The 14,232-nt window shown below is 38.1% G+C and overlaps 1 pseudogene; it reads right to left on the reverse strand.

Moving 5' to 3' along the window:
- Positions 1-840: 840 nt before the first annotated feature.
- On the reverse strand, positions 841-11,533 carry LOC138072372 (olfactory receptor 5W2-like; annotated as a pseudogene).
- Positions 11,534-14,232: the final 2,699 nt, after the last annotated feature.

Below are 14,232 nucleotides of genomic sequence, written 5' to 3' on the forward strand. Positions count from 1 at the left end.
TGATGCCCTGTTTGTCTTAGGCTTTAATTTTCAGACAATATTTTTAGTTAGGCTGCCTTTTATGAGCAACAGTTCCAAAAGAGTTCAGTGGATTGATAAAATATGGTAGAAATAAAAACCTGTACATCTTTTATATAAAATAAGAATTTTATGTTTGTAGCTTTTTCCACAATGAAAAGTTTTCCTAACATGCCATAATGTCTCACAAATGCCCTTAATTTTTTTATCCCATGATGATTTTGTGGCTCATTTATTATCAAACTGCTTAGTTCATTAATGTCTACTACTAGTATCAGCTTAAATTCGTTAATATAGAAAATATAAAAAGCCTGAGTTCTGAAAGATTGCTCAGTTAATCTTTGATTTACTTTATGACAAAACCTTTAAGACATTGCATAATGTTTTAGTGAGACTGAAATTATGTTTGAGTGATAAATGGACAAAATTAGCATAAGTAGAAAAGTCAAAAGGTTTTTCAAAAATGTTAAGTGCCATATATAAACCCTGCCCACATGCTAAGCATGATATATGAGGAAACCTACAATATTTCTTAGCAGTGAAGATGACTTAGTCACTCAGTCATGTCTGACTCTTTGTGACCCCATGGATTGTAACCCACCAGGCTCTTCTCTCTATAGGGATTCTCCAGGCAAGAACACTGGAATGAGTTGCCATTTCCTCTTCCAGTCTTAATAGTGGAGTTTAATACAAATAATTGTTCACTTAGGAACTTGAGAAAGTTGTTTCTCATGTGTCATGCCATATAATTTTCATTACACAATTACTACATGTGTGTGGTTGTGTGCAAATATGCATAATACAAATATTTTAAAATATAGTTTAGCTTTCAATTTTACTGACTTCTTTCACATCCTTGTTTCATAGGCTAAATATCAGAGGATTTAGGAGGGGAATCATAAGAGTGTAAAGCAAAGAGGTAATTTTGTCTTCATCTAGAGAGTAAGATGAACTATGCCTGAAATACATAAAAAGCATAGTTCCCTGAAAAATTGACACTGCAGTTAAGTGGAAGGTGCAAGTGATAAAAGCTTTGATTCTCCCCTCAGCAGAGTGGACCTCCAAGACTGAAAGGATGATATAAAAATAAAAACAAGGACCCCTGAAACAGTACTCAGTTCAATAGAACCCAAAGCAGTGAATATCATTAACTCATTGACCTCTGTATCTGAGCAGGACAGGAAAAAAAAAAAAAGAGGTAAATCACAGAATGGTTAATGGTCAAATGGTTAATCACATTTGACCCACAGAAGCATAAATGGAATGCTAATGCTGTGTGTACCTCAGAAACTATCATCCCCACCAGGAAAACCCCAGCCATGAGCAGGGAGCACACCCTGCTGGACATGCTGACCGCATAGAGCAAAGGACTGCTGATGGCCTTGTACCGGTCATAGGCCATCACAGCCAGCAGGAGACACTCAGAATTGGCAAAGATACAGAAGGCCAAGAATTGCAAAGCATAGCCATATAAAGAGATTGACTTGTTTTTGGCAAATAGGGAGAAATATCAATAACCTCAGATATGCAGATGACACCACCCTTATGGCAGAAAGTGAAGAATTAAAGAGCCTCTTGAGGAAAGTGAAAGAAGAGAGTGAAAAACTTGGCTTAAAGCTCAACATTCATAAAACTAAGATCATGACATCTGGCCCCATTGTTTCATGGCAAATAGATAGGGAAACAGTGGTAACAGTGGCTGACTTTATTTTGGGGGGGCTCTAAAATCACTGCAGATGGTGACTGCAGCCAAGAAATTAAAAGACACTTGCTCCTTGTACCAACCTAAACAGCATATTAAAAAGCAGAGACATTACTTTGGCAACAAAGACCCATCTAGTCAAGGCTATGGTTTTTCCAGTAGTCATGTATGAATCTGAGATTTGGACTATAAATAAAGCTGAGCACCAAAGCATTGATGCTTTTTTTTTTTTATTATTAAATTCCAATACAATTTTTGTTTTGTATTCTGATACAATTTCAACTACTATGTGAAAAAGGGTAAATAAACCACCGATAGTCATATTGATAAATATTTATCAGTTCAGTTCAGTTCAGTTCAGTCGCTCAGCCGTGTCTGACTCTTTGCGACCCCATGAATTGCAGCACACCCGGCATGCCTGTCCATCACCATCTCCCAGAGTTCACTCAGACTCGCAATCATCAAGTCCGTGATGCCATCCAGCCATTTCATCCTCTGTCGTCCCCTTCTCCTCCAGCCCCCAATCCTTCCCAGCATCAGAATCTTTTCCAATGAGTCAACTCTTTGCATGAGTTGGCCAAAGTACTGGAGTTTCAGCTTTAGCATCATTCTTTCCTAAAGCAATAAGTGCTAATGTAAATTTGTAGGCAAAGTAATTTATTTGTGTAACATAAGAAAAACTGACTTTGACTTAGGATTAGGAGAAAAGTTTCACAAAATATCTAAAATTTAGTATGGGTGTTGGAGGATGTGTGGTTCATCCAGTGTATAGTGGAGGGAAGAGGTACCTAAATGTGTGACAGAGCCAGCAAATCTGGAGAACATAAAGAAGTCTGAAATAACAGAGAACATTAGGAATATGAAGGCATGACTAAGGTAGGAAAGGTAGGTCAACCCTGGTTCTGAAGAGTTGGTTTTGTTTTGTTTTGTTTTGTTTTTTAATTTTTATTTTTACTTTATTTTGCTTTACAATACTGTATTGGTTTTGCCATACATTGACATGAATCCACCACGGGTGTACATGAGTTCCCAATCATGAACCCCCCTCCCACCTCCCTCCCCATATCATCCCTCTGGATCATCTCTGTACACCAGCCCCAAGCATCCTGTATCCTGTATCGAACATAGACTGGTGATTCATTTCTTACATGATAGTATACATTTTTCAATCCCATTCTCCCAAATTATCCCACCCTCTCCCTCTCCCACAGAGTCCAAAAGTCCATTCTATACATCTGTGTCTCTTTTGCTGTCTCGCATACAGGGTTATCATTACCATCATTCCAAATTCCATATATATGTGTTGGTATACTGTATTAGTGTTTTTCTTTCTGGCTTACTTCACTCTGTATAATAGGCTCCAGTTTTATCCACCTCATTAGACCTGATTCAAATGTATTCTTTTTAATAGCTGTGTAATACTCCATTGTGTATATGTACCACAGCTTTCTCATCCATTCATCTGCTGATGGACATCTAGGTTGTTTCCATGTCCTGGCTATTATAAACATTGCTGCGATGAACATTGGAGTACAAGTCTCTTTCAGTTCAGTTTCCTCGGTGTGTATGCCCAGCAGTGAGATTGCTGGGTCATAAGGCAGTTCTATTTGCAATTTTTTTAAGGAATCTCCACACTGTTCTCCATAGTGGCTATACTAGTTTACATTTCCACTGACAGTGTAAGAGTGTTCCCTTTTCTCCACACCCTCTCCAGCATTTATTGCTTGCAGATTTTCGGATCGCAGACATTCTGACTGGTGTGAGATGGTACGTCATTGTGGTTTTGATTTGCATTTCTCTGATAATGAGTGATGTTGAGCATCTGTTCATGTGTTTATTAGCCATCCGTATGTCTTCTTTGGAGAAATGTCTATTTAGTTCTTTGGCCCATTTTTTGATTGGGTCATTTATTTTTCTGGACTTGAGCTGCATAAGTTGTTTGTATATTTTTGAGATTAGTTGTTTGTCAGTTGCTTCATTTGCTATTATTTTCTCCCATTCAGAAGGCTGTCTTTTCACCTTGCTTATAGTTTCCTTTCTTTTGCAGAAGTTTTTAATTTTAATTAGAACACATTTGTTTATTTTTGCTTTTATTTCCAGTATTCTGGGAAGTGGATCATAAAGGATCCTGCTGTGATTTATGTTGGAGAGTGTTTTGCCTATGTTCTCCTCTAGGAGTTTTATAGTTTCTGGTCTTACATCTAGATCTTTAATCCATTTTGAGTTTATTTTTGTGTATGGTGTTAGAAAGTGATCTAGTTTCATTCTTTTACAAGTGGTTGACCGGTTTTCCCAGCACCACTTGTTAAAGAGATTGTCTTTAATCCATTGTATATTCTTGCCTCCTTTGTCGAAAATAAGGTATCCATAAGTGTGTGGATTTATCTCTGGGCTTTCTATTTTGTTCCATTGATCTATATTTCTGTCTGTGCCAGTACCATACTGTCTTGATGACTGTGGCTTTGTAGTAGAGCCTGAAGGCAGGCAAGTTGATTCCTCCAGTTCTGTTCTTTCTCAAGATTGCTTTGGCTATTCAAGGTTGTTTTTTTTTTTTTTTTTCCCCGTACAAATTGTGAAATTATTTGTTCTAGCTCTGTGAAAAATACCGCCGGTAGCTTGATAGGGATTGCATTGAATCTGTAGATTGCTTTGAGTAGTATACTCATATTCACTACATTGATTCTTCCAATCCATGAACATGGTATATTTCTACATCTATTAGTGTCCTTGATTTCTTTCATCAGTGTTTTATAGTTTTCTATATATAGGTCTCTGGTTTCTTTAGGTAGATATATTCCTAAGTATTTTGTTCTTTTCGTTGCAATGGTGAATGGAATTGTTTCTTTAATTTCTTTTTCTACTTTCTCATTATTAGTGTATAGGATTGCAAGGGATTTCTGAGTGTTGATCTTATATCCTGCAATTTTACTATATTCATTGATTAGCTCTAGTAATTTTCTGGTGGAATCTTTAGTGTTTTCTATGTAGAGGATCATGTCATCTGCAAACAGTGAGAGTTTTACTTCTTTTCCAATCTGGATTCCTTTTATTTCTTTTTCTGATCTGATTGCTGTGGCCAAAACTTCTAGAACTATGTTGAATAGTAACGGTGAAAGTGGGCACCCTTGTCTTGTTACTGACTTTAGGGGAAATGCTTTCAGTTTTTCACCATTGAGGGTAATGTTTGCTGTGAGTTTGTCATATATAGCTTTTATTATGTTGAGGTATGTTCCTTCTATTCCTGCTTTCTGGAGAATTTTTATCATAAATGAATGTTGAATTTTGTCAAAGGCCTTCTCTGCATCTATTGAGATAATCATATGGGTTTTATTTTTCAATTTGTTAATGTGGTGAATTACATTGATTGGTTTGCAGATATTGAACAATCCTTGCATCCCTGGGATAAAGCCCACTTGGTCATGGTGTATGATCTTTTAAATGTGTTGTTGGATTCTGATTGCTAGAATTTTGTTAAGAATTTTTGCATCTATGTTCATCAGTGATATTGGCCTGTAGTTTTCTTTTTCTGTGACATCTTTGTCGGGTTTTGGTATTAGGGTGATGGTGGCCTCATAGAATGAGTTTGGAAGTTTACCTTCCTCTGCAATTTTCTGGAAGAGTTTGAGGAGGATAGGTGTTAGCTCTTCTCTAAATTTTTGGTAGAATTCAGCTGTGAAGCCGTCTGGACCTGGGCTTTTGTTTGCTGGAAGATTTCTGATTACAGTTTCAATTTCCGTGCTTGTGATGGGTCTGTTAAGATTTTCTATTTCTTCCTGGTTCAGCTTTGGAAAGTTGTACTTTTCTAAGAATTTGTCCATTTCTTCCACGTTGTCCATTTTATTGGCATATAATTGCTGATAGTAGTCTCTTATGATCCTTTGTATTTCTGTGTTGTCTGTTGTGATCTCTCCATTTTCATTTTTAATTTATTGATTTAAATTTCCTCCCTTTGTTTCTTGATGAGTCTTGCTAATGGTTTGTCAATTTTATTTATCCTTTCAAAGGACCAGCTTTTGGCTTTGTTGATTTTTACTATGGTCCCTCTTGTTTCTTTTGCATTTATTTCTGCCCTAATTTTTAAGATTTCTTTCCTTCTACTAACTCTAGGGTTCTCCATTTCTTCCTTTTCTAGTTGCTTTAGGTATAGAGTTAGATTCTTTATTTGACTTTTTTCTTGTTTCTTGAGGTATGCCTGTATCACTATGAACTTTCCTCTTAGCACTGCTTTTATAGTGTCCCACAGGTTTTCGGTTGTTGTGTTTTCATTTTCATTTGTTTGTAAGCATAATTCGATTTCTTTTTTGATTTCTTCTGTGATTTGTTGGTTATTCAGAAGTGAGTTGTTCAACCTCCACTTGTTGGAATTTTTAATAGTTTTTCTCCTGTAATTGAGATCTAATCTTAAGGCATTATAGTCAGAAAATATGCTTGGAATGATTTCAATTTTTTTTTGAATTTATCTTGTTTAGATTTATGGCCCAGAATGTGATCTATCCTGGAGAAGATTCCGTGAGCAGTTGAGAAAAAGGTGAAATTCATTGTTTTGACGTGAAATGTCCTATAGATATCACTTAGGTTTAACTGATCTAATGTATCATTTAAAGTTTGTGTTTCTTTGTTAATTTTCTGTTTAGTTGATCTGTCCATAGGTGTGAGTGGGGTATTAAAGTCTCCCACTATTATTGTGTTATTGTTGATTTCCCCTTTCATACTTGTTAGCATTTGTCTTACATATTGTGGTGTTCCTATGTTGGGTGCATATATATTTATAATTGTTATATCTTCTTCTTGGATTGATCCTTTCATCATTATGTAATGTCCTTCTTTGTCTCTTTTGACAGCCTTTGTTTTAAATTTCTCTTTCATCTGATATGAGTATTGCTACTCCTGCTTTCTTTTGGTCTCTATTTGCATGGTATATCTTTTTCCAGCCCTTCACTTTCAGTCTGTATGTGTCCCTTGTTTTGAGGTGGGTCTCTTGTAAGCAGCATATCGAGGGGTCTTGTTTTTGTATCCCTTCGGCCAGTCTTTGCCTTTTGGTTGGGGCATTCAACCCATTTACGTTTAAGGTAATTATTGATAAGTATGATCCCGTTACCATTTACTTTATTGTTTTGGGTTCGGGTTTATGCACCCTTTCCGTGTTTCCTGTCTAGAGAATATCCTTTAGAATTTGTTGGAGAGCTGGTTTGGTGGTGCTGAATTCTCTCAGCTTTTGCTTGTCTGTAAAGCTTTTGATTTCTCCTTCATATTTGAATGAGATCCTTGCTGGGTACAGTAATCTGGGTTGTAGTTTATTTTCTTTCATCACTTTAAGTATGTCTTGCCATTCCCTCCTGGCCTGAAGCGTTTTGATTGAAAGATCTGCAGTTATCCTTATGGGAATCCCCTTGTGTGTTATTTGTTGTTTTTCCCTTGCTGCTTTTAATATTTGTTCTTTGTGTTTGATCTTTGTTAATTTGATTAATATGTGTCTTGGGGTGTTTTGCCTTGGGTTTACCCTGTTGGAACTCTCTGGGTTTCTTGGACTTGGGTGATTATTTCCTTTCCCATGTTAGGGAAGTTTTCAACTATTATCTCCTCAAGTATTTTCTCATAGTCTTTCTGTATGTCTTCCTCTTCTGGGACTCCTATAATTCGAATGTTGTGGCATTTCATATTGTCCTGGAGGTCTCTGAGATTGTCCTCGTTTCTTTTAATTCGTTTTTCTTTTTTCCTCTCTGATTCATTTATTTCTACCATTCTATCTTTTTTTTAATTAATTTTTTTATTTAATTTTAAAGTCTTTAATTCTTACATGTGTTCCCAAACATTAACCCCCCTTCCACCTCCCTCCCCATAACATCTCTGTGGGTCATCCCCATGCACCAGCCCCAAGCATGCTGTATCCTGCGTCAGATATAGACTGGCGATTCAATTCTTACATGAAAGTATACATGATAGAATGCCATTCTCCCAAATCATCCCACCCTCTCCCTCTCCCTCTGAGTCCAAAAGTCCGTTATACACTGCTGTGTCTTTTTTCCTGTCTTGCATACAGGGTCGTTATTGCTATCTTTCTAAATTCCATATATATGTGTTAGTATACTGTATTGGTGTTTTTCTTTCTGGCTTACTTCACTCTGTATAATCGACTCCAGTTTCATCCATCTCATCAGAACTGAATCTATCTTCTATTTCACTAATCCTATCTTCTGCCTCCGTTATTCTACTATTTGTTGCCTCCAGAGTGTTTCTGATCTCATTTATTACAATATTCATTATATATTGGCTCTTTTTTTTTTTAAATTTCTTCTAGGTCCTTGTTAAATCTTTCTTGCATCTTCTCAGTCCTTGTCTCCAAGCTATTTATCTGTGATTTCATCTTGATTTCAAGATTTTGGATCATTTTCACTATCATTATTCGGAATTCTTTCTCAGGTAGATTCCCTATCTCTTCCTCTTTTGTTTGGTTTGGTGGGCATTTCTCTTGTTCCTTTACCTGCTGGGTATTCCTCTGTCTCTTCATCTTGGTTATATTGCTGCATTTGGGGTGGCCTTTCTGTATTCTGGGAATTTGTGAAGTTCTCTTTATTATGGAGTTTCCTCACTGTGGGTGGGGTTGTATCAGTGGCTTGTTAAGGTTTCTTGGTTAGGGAAGCTTGTGTCGGAGTTCTGGTGGCTGGATCTGGATTTCTTCTCTCTGGAATGCAATGAAGTGTCCAGTAATGAGTTATTAGATGTCAATGGTTTTGGAGTAACTTTGAGCTGTCTGTATATTGAAGCTCAGGGCTGCGTTCCTGTGTTGCTGGAGAATTTGCATGGTATGCCTTGCTCTGGAACTTGTTGGCCCTTGGGCGGTGCTTTGTTTCAGTGTAGGTATGGAGGTGTTTGATGAGCTCCTATCAATTAATGTTCCCTGGATTCAGCAGTTCTCTGAGGCTCTCAGGATTTGGACTTAAGCCTCCTGCTTCCGGTTTTCAGTTTTATTTTTACAGTAGGCTCAAGACTTCTCCATCTATACAGCACTGATGATAAAACATCTAGGTTAAAGATGAAAAGTTTCTCCACATTGAGGGACACCCAGAGAGGTTCACTAAGTTACATGGAGAAGAGAAGAGAAGAGAGAGGGGGTAGTTAGAGGTGACTGGAATGAGATGAGGTGGGATCAAAAGAGGAGAGAGCAAGCTAGCCTGTAATCACTTCCTTATGTGTGCTCCACAGTCTGGACCACTCAGAGATGTTCACGGAGTTATACAAGGAAGAGGAGAGGGAGGAAGTAGGCAGAGGTGGCCAGGAGGATAAAAGAGGGAAATGAAAAGGAGAGAGATAGATCCAGCCAATAACCAGTTCCCTAAGTGTTCCCCATCGTCTGGAACACACAGAGATTCACAGAGTTGGGTAGAGAAGAGAAAGGGGAGGGAGGAGACAGAGACAACCTAGTGGAGAAAAAGGAGAGTCCAAAGGAGGAGAGAGTGGTCAAGCCAGTAATCTCACTCTCAGGTAAAATTGGGTACTGAAGATTGGGTTTTTAATTGTACAAAATTGACAACAGATACCAAAAAGCAAAGATTAAAAATCTAGAGTAGAGCTTGGATTTTCAAAATACAATATTAAAGAAAAGAAAAAAAGTCACAAGAATTATCTTAAAAAAAAACAACAACAACCACACACACACACACTATATATATATATATATATATATATATATATATATATATATATATGGTGTTTGCTTTAAAAATAGGGTCTTTTTTTGAAAAGTAATAGTAGTTTATAAAAATAAAAAATTAAAGGAGAAATAGAGGACTTAAAATTTAAAAAATTTAAAAAAAGAAGAAAAAACAATCAAACAACAACATCAACAAAAAAAAAAGAAAGAGAGAGAATGATGGTAAAAATAGTAAAAATATATCTGGGACTTTCTCTGGTGTTGTGGGCAGTGTGGGGTCACTACCAAGGTGGTTCCGTCTGTTTAGCTTCTTCTGTTTACTGGTGTCTTCAGTGTGTGATTTCTGCCCTGGCACATTTTGGGCGGTGGTGGACAATTTTTTTTCTTTTTTAGGCTCACTTGTTCAGTCGTGCTTTGGGGAGGGAGGCTGCAAACAAATAACACTGGCGTGTGCTTGCAATGCCTTAGCCACGCTGGGCTTGCCCCTGCTCATGGTGCACGCCGCTCAGGCGGTTCTCTGCCAGGAACCATCTGAGGCCGGCCCTAGGCTGCATGCACCTCCCCAGTCTAAGCCACTCAGGCTCAGCGCTCAGGTAGCCCTCAGAGGTGCAGATTCTGTTGGGCCTGCGTTTTGTGCCCTTCCCAGGTCTGAGTAGCTCAGGTGTTTGGCAAGCGCGGTCACTGCAACTTATCGCCTTTCCCATCCCTGCTGCTGTTTTCTGGATGTACCACTGGCTCCCATTCTCAGGTGGATGGTGACTGTCCAGAACCCCAAGAAGACTTAGCAAAGAAGCCTGCTTGCAGTTTGGTAGGTACTGTCTCTCCAGGGCTGCAATTGCCCCCTTCCAGCCCTTAGGGCTCTGGCTGCCTGTCACCGGAGGGGGATGGTCTGCAGCCAGCTATTTCTGTTCCATCCTTTGTTCTGTGTGTGGTCCTGGTGGTGTCTTATGTTAGAGCTTTTCCCATGGTAGCTATCCCACAGTCTGTTATGCTAGCCCAAGTTAGTTCACTCTGGTTACACTCGGGGCATTCTGGCCCGATTCTTAAAAAGCACTGCAGCCCATGCCTCCCTGCCCTGCCCCCACTTGCTAGTGGCAGATGCAGGCATCTGTGCTGCTTCTCTGCTGGGGGAGTTACCATTGGGCTCATAATCTGTGGATTTTAATTATTTACTTCTTTTTCTTCCCTGTTATGTTGCCCTCTGTTCTTCCCAGGCTTGCCACAGACTCGGCAGTGAGAGTGTTTCCTGGTGTTTGGAAACTTCTCTCTTTTTAAGACTCCCTTCCTGGGACAGGACTCCCTTCCCGGGATGGAGCTCCCTCCCTACCTCCTTTGTCTCTTTTTTCATCTTTTATATTTTTTCCTACCTGTTTTTGAAGACAATGATCTGCTTTTCTGGGTGCCTGATGTCCTCTGCCAGCATTCAGGAGTTGTTTTGTGGAATTTACTCAGCACTGAAATGTTCTTTTGATGAATTTGTGAGGGAGAAAGTGTTCTCCCCATCCTATTGCTCCGCCATCTTAGGACCGCCCCCCTGCATTAATGCTTTTAACTGTGATGTTAGAAAAGATTCTTGAGAGTCCCTTGGTTTGCATGGAGACACAACCAATCCATCCTAAAGGAAATCAGTCCTGAATGTTCATCGGAAGGACTGATGCTGAAGCTGAAACTCCAAAACTTTGGCCACATGATGTGAAGAACTGATTAATTGGAAAAGACTCTGATGCTGGGAAAGATTGAAGGCAGGAGGAGAAGAGATGTCAGAGGATGAGATGGTTGGATGGCACCACTGACTCGAAGGTCATGTGTTTGGGAGTTGGTGATGGACAACGAGGCCTGGCGTGCTGTGGTCCATGGGGTTTCAAAGAGTCAGACATGACTGAGTGACTCAACTGAATTGAACTGGCAAATAGGTGCACCAGCATCTTGGGGCCAATGGCTGTGGAATAGCAGAGGTCAGAGGATAGGTGACTGAGGGAAAAGTACAAGGGTATATGCAGCTAAGGATCCATCCTAATTAAAATAATCATTCCAAGATTTGCCAGAATGTTAACAAGATAAACAACAAAAAACATGATAAATAGGATCACTTTAATCCCAGATTTATCAGTAATTCCCCTAAATATGAATTCAGTTAAGGATAAGCAATTTTCTTTTTCCATTCTTTGGTGTTCTTGTCTAAAGTTTTGAAAAAATGACGGAGGAAATGATACATATATGATTCTTGAGAGTTCCTTGGACAGCAAGGAGATCCAACCAGTCAATCCTAAAGGAAATCAGTCCTGAATATTCATTGGAAGGACTGATGCTGAAGTGAAGCTCTAATAGTTTGGCCATCTAATGCAAAGAACTGACTCATTGGAAAAGACTCTGATGCTGGGAAAGATTAAAGGCAGGAGGAGAAGGGGACTACAGAGGACGAGATGGTTGGATGACATCACCAACTCTATGGACATGAGTTTGAGCAAACTTTGGGAGTTGGTGATGGACAGGGAAGCCTGATGTGCTGCAGTCCATGAAGTCCCAAAGAGTCAGATGTGATTGAGCAACTGAACCAAACTGAATTTTGGAATAGTGTTTATATAGCAAAAGATTGGCCTTCCCTGGTGACATAGATGGTAAAGAATTCTCCTGCAGTGCGGGAGAGCTGTGTTCGATCTCTGGGTCTGGAAGATCCCCTGTAGAAGGTAATGGCAACCCACTCCAGTATACTGGCCTGGGAAATCCCATGGATAGAGGAACTTGGGGGGCTACAATTATGGGTCACAAAGATTCACACATGACCGAGCAACTTTCACTCACTCACAGAAAAATAAATAAATAAATATAATCAGAGAGAAATATTTCCATAAAATAGAAAGTATTTTAAAATGATTTATCCATATATATGACAAAGAACTTGTATCCACAATATACTAATAGCTTTGCTCATTGGGGAAAAAAAAGACTTAAACAAAAAATGACCCCCCCCAAAAAAAATAAAAGTTAACAGAAACTGTCAAAAGAAGATACATAAGCAGCAAGTTAATTCATGAGAGTTTGCTCAGAACTATTAATTATTAAGGCAATGAGGATAAAGCAACAACACAATAACATAATGCAAATCCCAAATGGACTGAAATTAATATACTAAGCATAACAAATTCCCTAATTCATCGGAAATCTCATTTGGGAACTAACAGGGACAGGCTTTCTTATCAGTTTGGGTGTTTTTCTTTGTCCTTTTCATTTGTTTGTTTTTCTACTTTTATTTTCTACAAATCTGGGAAATCGTTTAGCTTAAATCCATATAATTATTTCATATTTAATTTTGGAGATGTGATTCTTTTTTTTTTTTTTTTGAAATGAGATTCTTAATAGCAACTTTTCATGCCTTTTTATATGTCATTGCTATTCTTTGTTGTGAGGATCTCAACACTGAAATACCAATTGTACTCCTGTGTAGCTATTGGTGAGGCAAAGTTCAAACCAAAACTAATTGCTAATATTTTCCCAGTAAAATCAAGAAATTGATGTATGTATGTTTCAAAAGAATTCTACTATTATTCTACTTCTCTGTTACACATATGGTGTATATAGAATTCTTCTTGGTCACCTAATTATGGTGGTTAGTAGCTCAGTTATGTCTGACTCTTTGCTACCCTGTGGACTCTATTTGCCAGGCTCCTCTATCCATGGGATTCTCCAGGCAAGAATACTTTAGTGGGTAGGCATTCCCTTCTCCAGGGGATCTTCCTGACTCAGGGATCAAACCTAGATTTCCTGTATTACAGGAAAATTCTTTACTGTCTGAGCCACCAAGGAAGCTCTAATTATACTCCAATCCAAATTAATTTTTCCCTCAGGAATCCCTGTCTTCTGGGGTGCAACTATTTGTTGCAGCAACTATTTTGTTCAGCCAGAACCCAGATTTAGCTTTTTAACAGGTCTGCTCCTCAAACACATGTAGATTAACATCCTTTCAATGTTCCCCCACCTAGCAATTTAACTGATTGTTATTACAAGCTGGGTAACCTAAGGGGGGAAAAATCTTCCAATGGGATTTGTGTTTCATTAAAAATGGAGATCTTAAAATAACTGTAAAACATGTCTTAAAGAGAAAGTGTATTCCTCAGATATAAGCAAGTGAGAGAAAGGATCTATATTTAGAGATTTTTTGGTTCTTTGCAGACACTAAAACAATTCTAGGCAGACACATACTACCCAGATGATCTTCTTCAAAATACAGTTGTCTGTTCTTCAAGCCTATTATGATGTGGAGTTTATTGTGTCGTATGGTACTGAAGTATTTTATAGCTCCCAGGTGCTGTGAAAATGAGGGGAGAGCCAGTGGGTGGATAAAGACAGTGTTGTTCTACAAGCAAGGTGGCACTTTTAATAACATAAAGATTAATAATGTACTGAGATACTCTAGAAAGTAAGCACTATATCCATTACATAAACATATCATAAACCCTTTACAAGAAAATTTTATAATTAAAAATAAAAATTAATAGTTTCAATCTCATAGTGAAGGTACTGTGTTTATGGAATGCCATTTTAGATTATAATATACACATAGAAAATGTTCATCTAAATAGTACTACTTTTGGAATTCCATTTAATGGGCTTATATTCCTTTCTCTTTATATCATTCCCACTAGATCCAATAAAATGAGCTGATATTTGCAATGCAGTGTTTAGTTGTTGAAATAAATATACACCATAAGCATGAAGAATGATTAATTAATGTGTTCATTAACTCTTAATTAATGGCAATCCATCAAATCCCTATTTTGCTTGACTTTAATATATTCCAGTCTATGTTTTCTGCTGTGTTTCTCCTCATAAGCAACAATTCAAAAGACATTTGGCTGAATTG

The sequence above is a fragment of the Capricornis sumatraensis genome, unplaced genomic scaffold, assembly GCF_032405125.1.
Source record: "Capricornis sumatraensis isolate serow.1 unplaced genomic scaffold, serow.2 scaffold13, whole genome shotgun sequence".
In the NCBI taxonomy this organism is placed as follows: Eukaryota; Metazoa; Chordata; class Mammalia; order Artiodactyla; family Bovidae; genus Capricornis; species Capricornis sumatraensis.